Source organism: Macrotis lagotis, chromosome 8 (assembly GCF_037893015.1).
Source record: "Macrotis lagotis isolate mMagLag1 chromosome 8, bilby.v1.9.chrom.fasta, whole genome shotgun sequence".
NCBI classification, from domain to species: Eukaryota; Metazoa; Chordata; class Mammalia; order Peramelemorphia; family Peramelidae; genus Macrotis; species Macrotis lagotis.
In genome coordinates this window covers 18,661,810-18,669,826 of record NC_133665.1, presented here as the reverse complement: position 1 = coordinate 18,669,826, position 8,017 = coordinate 18,661,810, and positions in this window count along the sequence as shown.

Here is an 8,017-nt window from a genome sequence, read left to right as displayed (position 1 = left end):
CAATTAAAAATTGTGGAGGGTTGAGATGACTTATTTAAAGAATAGCAAGGAAACTGGAATATTGAATTAAAGAGTATGTAGGGGAAATAAGATGCAAGATGGGAAAGTTGAGAAGGGGTCAGGTTTGAAGGTCTTTGAATATCAGCGGCTTCAATATTTGATCTTAGAAGTGATTTGGAGTCATTGGATTTAAATTAGTAGGATTTTGTGAATCACTTGGTAATTAATATTCACAGAATCCTCAAATGAAGGAAACAGTATAGTACAGTGGAAAGAGATGTAAGTCTATTGTCAGAGTCTTGATTCAACAGTTATTTCTAATGTCTGTCAAGGAAACTTGCATAATCTAAACAGATGCATGAGACATATCTTCTTTGAGACTATACTTTTTTTTTCTAGTCAATAGACAATAAGCATCGTGAAATCTTTTCCCCCCTCCTTTATCAGTTAATTACATAATTGTAAAATGGGTTCCTCTGTAGAATATTAAACTCTGGGAACAGGCTTGAATGGAAAGGTAGTGTGTTTGGGATTTAGGTGAGGAATCTCATCTCAGATATTTGTTTGATATCTTATACTAGAGAAGTAGCTACTTCTATGATATAAAAAGGAGATTGGATTGATCTTGAAGGATTTTTTTGTTAGATTCAGATGAGATAATAGAGTTAATGTGATATGACAACTGTAAAGCACTGTTAATTTGATTTTGTATTAATGAATGGTACACTATTAGAAGCATTTCTTAAGTTATTTGTGTTTTTCTTATTCCTATACTACTGCAGAAAGTATATTTTGCATATTTTTTGATCCTGAACCAACATTCAGCACTGTTGTTAATAATATGACTTTTCTAAGCCATCATAAGGAACCAAACATCATAAGGAATAATGAAAGAAACAGTTCCTGAATAAGCTGGAAAATTCTATATGAATTTCTGAAGAATAAAGATAGCAGATCAGAAAAGCAATTTATAAAATAATAACAAATTGTAAAGAAAAATGATTTGAATGAATTAAAGATTCTGATTAGTATAATGAACAACCAGAATTCCAGAGGAATCTAATTTTGACCTTATTTTGGTATGGGGTGTGAGATGTGGGTCTATGCCTAGTTTTTGCCATTCTATTTTCCCAACCTGGAAAAATTCTCAACAATTTTTGTCGAATAATGAGTTCTTATCTCAGAAGCTGATATCTTTGGGTTTGTCAAGCAGTAAATGACTGTGGTTTCTTTTGAATCTATTCTAGTCACTGATCCATTACTCTTATTTCTTGACCCATTCCATGAAGTTTTGTTGACTGTTGTTTTATAGTATAATTTTAGATTTGTTAGATTTGAGCCACTTTTCTTTACATTTTAAAAAACCAGTTCCCCTACTATTTTTTTTTAGGTTTTTGCAAGGCAGTAGGGTTAAGTGGCTTGCCCAAGGCCACACAGCTAGGTAATTATTGAGTGTCTGAGGCTGGAATTGAACTCAGGTACTCCTGACTCCAGGGCCGGTGTTCTATCCACTGCACCACCTAGCCTCCCCTTCCCTACTATTCTTGAACTTTTGTTGCTCCAGATGAATTTTGTTACTATATTTATAGCTCAATAAAACAGTTATTTGGACGTTTGATCAGTATGGCAATGAATAAGCACTTTAATTTGGGTAGAATTGCCATTTTATTATATTAACTCAACCTAACCATGAGCAATTGGCATTTGTCCAATTATTTAGATCTTACTTTATTTGGGTTAGAAGTGCTTTATAATTGTATCCATACAGTTTCTGGGTTGATCTTGGAAGGTGGATTCATAAGTATTTAATGTTTCCTATAGTTACTTTAAATGGAATTTATCTTTCTATCTTTTGCTCTTAGGTTTTTGTGGTTTATATATAGAAATGCTGATGATTTATGTTGGTTTATTTTATATCTTGCTACTTTGTTGAATTTGTTGATTGCTTCAAGGGGTTTTTAAGATGATTTTTTGGTTCTCTAGATATACCATCATATCATCTGCAAAGAGTGAAAGCTTTGCTTCCCCGTTGCCAATTCTGATTCCTTCAGTTTCTTTTTCTTCCCTAATTGCTACAGCTAACATTTTAAATACTATATTGAATAGTAATTGTGATAATGGGCATCCTTGTTTCACCCTTGATTTTATTGGAAATGCTCTGAGTTTATCCCCATTACATATAATGTTTGTTGATGGTTTTAGATAGATAATATTTATTTTTTAAAGGAAAACTCCATTTATTCCTAAATTTTCTAATATTTTTAATAGAAATGGATGTTGTATTTTATCAAAGACTTTTTCAGCATCATATGATTTCTGTTGTTTTTGCTATTGATATGTTCAATTATGTTGAGTGTTTTCCTAATATTGAATCATCTCTGCCTACCTGGTATAAATCCAAATTGATTTTTAACCTAGTAATAACTTGCTGTAGTCTCACTGGCAAAATTTTATTTAAGATTTTTGCATCAATATTCATTGGGGAGTTTGGTCTATAATTTTTTTGCCTGTTTTGGTTCTTCCTGGTTTAGATATCTGTATCATGTTGATGTCATAAAAGGAATTTGACAGAACCCCTTGTCTTATTTTTTAAAATAGTTTATGTGCAATATAAATTAATTGTTCCTTAAATATTTAGTAGAATTCACTTATAATTCCATCTGGACCTGGAGACTTTTTCTTAGGGAGTTTAATGATGGTTTCTTCAATTTCTTTTTCTGAAATGGAGCTATTTAAAATGTTTTATATCCTCTAATCTTAATCTGGGCAGTTTGTATTTTCGTAAATATTCATCCATTTCACTCAGGTTATCAAATTCATTGGCATACAGTTTGGCAAATTAGCTCCAAATTATCTCTTTAATGAACTCCTCATTGGTGGTAAGTTTATTTTGTTTTGATACTGGTAATTTGGTTATTTTATTTCTTTCTTTTAAAACCAGATTAATCAAAAGTTTGTCCATTTTATTGGCTTTTCCATTAAAGCAACTCTTAGCTTTATTTATGAAGTTAATGGTCTTCTTGCTTTCAATTTTATTAATCTCTCCCTTTTCAGAATTTCTAATTTTGTATTTAATTGGAGATTGTTAATTCATTCTTTTTATAGCTTTTTTAGTTGCATGTCAAATTCACTGATCTCCTCTTTCTCTATTTTATTCATATAGGCATTTAGAGATATAAAGTTTCCCCTCAAAACTGCCTTGGCTATAACCTATAAATTTTGGTATGATGTCTCATTAGTATTATTTTCTTGGATATAATTATTGATTATATCTATTATTTGCTGTTTGATCCTCCCATTATTTAAGATTAAGTTATTTTGTTTCCAATTAGTTTTTGGTTTATCTTTCTCTGACCCTTTATTACATTTAATTATTATTGCATTGTGGTCTGAGAAGTATGGATTTATTATTTCTGCCTTTCTGCATTTGATTATAAGATTGTACTTGGTCATTTTTGGTATAAGTGCCATGTATTGCCAAGAAAAAGTTATATTCTTTTCTATACTCATTAAGTTTTCTCCAGATATCTAGCATATCTAACTTTTCTGAGATTCCATTTACATTCTAAACTTCCTTCTCTATTTTGCGATTAGATTTATCTTCTTCTGAGAGAGGGAGGTTATTAAAAGTTTTGCTATCTATGTCTCCTAATTCACTTAGTTTTTCCTCTAGGAATTTGGATACTTTACCACTGGGTGCATACATATTAAATAAAACTTCATTACCAATAGTGCCTTTTAAGAAGATGTAGTTTCCTTCCTTATCCCTTTAATAAGATTGATTTTGCTTTTACTTTATCTGAGATCAGTACTGCTTCTCCTGATTTTTTATTTTACTTTAACTGAGGCATAATATATTTTGCTCCATCCTTTTACCTTTACCCTATGTATCTCTCTGCTTCAAATGTGTTTCTTGTAAACAATATATTGTACAGTTCTGGTTTTTAATCCATTCAGGTATCTGCTTCCATTTTATGTATCAGATCATCCCATTCACATTTACAACTATGTTTTATGGGACAGTTCATTACATTCACATTTTTTTTTACTTTAGTGGGGGGGTTTGCAAGGCAAATGGGGTTAAGTGGCTTGCCCAAGGCCACACAGCTAGGTAATTATTAAGTGTCTGAAACTGGATTTGAACCCAGGTACTCCTGACTCCAGGGCCGGTGCTTTATCCATTGCACCACCTAGCCACCCTCCATAGCATTCACATTTGCAGTTAAGATTACTGATTCTGTATTTCCTTCCATTCTATCTTTCTCCATTTTTATTTTTCTCTTTCCTTTCCTCTTATTCCTCCTCACCAAAATTGTACTCCATTTCCCCTTTAACTTTTCTTTTAAAATTTAACTTTCAGTTTATTTTCACTTATAACTTCACCTTCCCTTTTTTTCAGTTTCTTCTTCTGTTATTTTTCCCTTTCCTCATCTCTCCGTTCCCTGTAGATCAGGATAGATTTTTAAACTCAAGTGGGAATCTATTGAATATAATTTACTCAGTATTCATACTCTCCCTTCTTTCCCTCTAAAATTATAAATCTTTGTGCCTCTTCACATGGTGTTAGTTATCTCTCATGTATTATTAATCAGGTATCATAAATCATAATTCAGTTTTTTGATTGCTTGATAAGCTCATATTGTTATCAAAGGATCATCACAGATTGATTGATTGATAAGCAACATTGCCTCAAATTACATCAAATTATAATTATAATCACTTTTTTAACCTTACCCAGTTCAAGTACCCTCCTATGACACACAATCCTCTTCATGAGTCAAAGTATCATCCAATCCCAAATCATTTCTTGAACTAATTGTATCCCTCCCTTGAGGACTATGTTCTCTCACACTTTGCCCTCCCCTCCCCACTCAGGGTACTTAACCTTTTTTTAAGTGAAGTAAAGATTAACTCAAACCCTGAAGTAACTACAAGAACCATAAAGGGCTGTAAGTAATGGTAGGCTCTGGAGTTCTCACTTGAGGACTTCACAAATGATTTTAAGTTATGGGAGACACTGAGTTTTGCTATCTATGTCTGCTAATTCACTCAGCTTTTCCTATAAAAATTTGGTTGCTTTACCACTGGGTGCATACATGTTAAATAAAGCTTCATTACCAATGTGCCTTTTAAGAAGATGCAGTTTCCCAAGTCTATGATGCGCTCATAAAAGTTAGTGCTAAGCTTTGTCAGAACAGCAGAGTTAAAGCTTGTTAAAAGATAATGAGTTATTTAAGTTTAAAGTTCACATCCCTGCTTTTCATTAGGGCTTTTGGTCTCAAACATAGTAATGCCATCTTGGATTTCTTCAAGGAGAGACAAGACTGAACTATACCCATATCCTTTAAGTCCAATTTCTTTAATTGTATTGGACTTTTTTATTATCCTAAGAGAAATAAAGCTCCCAAGAATTAGAAGTATTATATCTTCCCTTTTAGGGTTGTATACAATTTGATGGTCTTGAACAACACTTGTTTTGTTTCATTTTTTCTTTCCCCTTTTCATTTACATTTTTATGCAGCTCTAGAGTTGTATATTTGTAGATTGAATTCTCTGTTCATTTCTGATCTTTGTGTAAGGAAATTCTGGAAGTCCTCTGTCTTATTGAATATCCATCTTTTTCAGTGACAGTATATGCTGAATATTGCAGGGTAGTAAATTCTGGGTTGTAAGGTCCCTTGCACTCCAATATATGGTATTCCAGGTCTTCCAGTCCTTCAAAGTTGAGCCTGATAGGTCCTGTGTGAATCTGATTGTGTTTCCTTTGTATTTGAATTGCTTTCTTTTTGCTGCTTGCAATATTCTCTCCTTTATTTGAGAGTTCTGGAATTTGGCTAGAATAGCCCTTTGAGTTTTTATCCTAGGATCTCTTTCTGGAGGGGTTCTGTGTATTCTTTTAAAAGTTTTCCCTTAATAATTTTCTGCATGATCTTTTCCAGGTTCTTTTTTTTGATCTAGGCTTTCTGATAGTCTGATGATTCATAGATTGCCACTCCTGATTCTATTTACCATGTGATTTGTTTTCCCTAAAATGTGCTTTATATTTTCTTCAATTTTTTCAACCTTTTTTATTTTGTTTGTCATCTCATAGATTCATTGGTTTCTATTTGTTCAATTCTACTTTTTAGAGTTTTATTTTCTTCCTTTACCTTTTGAGTTTCCTTTTCAAAGGTATTGAATTCTCTGGTCAATTTTTCATAATTTTCCTGTATGACTCTCATTTCTTTTTTTCATTTTCTTTTTCCCTTTCTTCTTTGGTTTTTACATTTTTCAGTGAGTTTTTGTGTTTGAGTTCTATTCATAGACTATTTTGAGACTTGCTCATGAGTGATTTTTCACTGAATTTTTTCTTCAGATGTGACATTGTTAACATCTTTGTCTATAAAGTAGTTTTCTATAGTGAGTTCTCTTTAAGCTTTTTTGACCATCTTGTTTTAGCTCTGCTCATGGGCTATAGGGAATATAGATCCAAGCTTTTTTGTTTTTTTGCTGGGACTGGGGTCTTATCCTTGATTTGTCATTGGCCAAGATGTTACCTATGCAGTTCAGTTCTTGCCTTTACAGAGGTTTGTTTCCTCCTTTATGTCCATGTCTGATGCTATTCCCAGGGTTCAGACTTTGTCTGGGGTTGGGATCCTCCCTGCTGGCTTGCTGTCTAGCTGCTGGGATCTCTGCTATTGTCAAGCTGTCAGGACCTGGATTGCACTGTAACTAAAAGCCTCCAACTGGCATTCCAGCTCCACTGCTTTGTGAGCTTTATTTTCCCTTTCCCCCCCAAAGAGACAGATCTTCACTGAAGATCCTCCTTGTTGTCTACCACTAAATAATTCTTTGAAACTTCACTTTATCTTGGTGGGATCTGAAGCCTGAATGTCAGAGTAGAGGCTTCATATATATTTGGTAGGGAAAAGCTCCAGAAGCATGTTAGCTTTAAGACACCATCTTGGCTCTGCCCCAGAAGTACTCTCAAATGGAATTTTGGAAACTAGATGAACTTTGTGATTTGGTGGGGGGTGGGGGTGGGGTGAAGAAAAGACAGTAAATTCTAGCATAAATTGCTTCAGGTGATTGTGGTTCATTTAGTTGGAAAATATATCTAAATATTTTGGTCACCTTTCTATAATTCCAGCTTGAATGTGAAATATTTAATGATCAAAGGAGAAGAAAATGTCACTAATTTTGAGAGAAACCAAAGAAAATAATATGATTCACTAAAACTATGATAAATGTTGGCTCCATGACAAAGTTCAGTCAAGGTGCATACCACTTTGAGAGCCTGAGGAAATTGAAGTTCTCTTAGAGTATTTAAAAGACATGATGGGTCATTGAGAAATATAAGACAATAAATTAAATTCTGAACTCACTATATATAAAGTATTATGATCATGTGCTAGATGAGTTTTTATTTGATTGAGGAAAAAAAAAAGGATGGAGAGGTCTAGAGGAAACCCAGGAGAGTACCTGGTAGAGTGTTATTTTTTTTTTCTGATTGTGGTCTGCCTGTCTTACCAATTGACTGGATATCTAATTCTGACCTGAGGCAATTCATCAGGAGAAAGAAGGGCAGAGATAATGACTTCCATATCTAAGTAGATGAGGAGCCAGTAAAATGTTGCCTTAGCAGTTAATAAAGTTTGAGTTATTGTGAATTAGATAACAGACATTCTAATTCTGATTTTTACCCTTAGAATTGAGCTTTTAAAAAAAAAAAGCTTGACTCTCTGATTTAACTTTTTTTCATCTTTGACATATAAATTAGTACCATAATTATCCATTAATTAAATAACATCCTCATATTGTTAACCCTTATTCAATTAAGTGTTGCAAGGAAGCAAGTGCCTAGTTATTCATAAAGGAAACTATATAGGTAACTGTTTTCTTCTAGAGAAAGTAATAAACTCTATAGTTCAAGGATAGAAGGTGCAGGGGAACAAATCAGATAAGACATCAGGGGAGAGAACTGAGTCCATATAATGTTTTCTACCACTTTATTTTTATTTTTTAAAACTTCTAATTT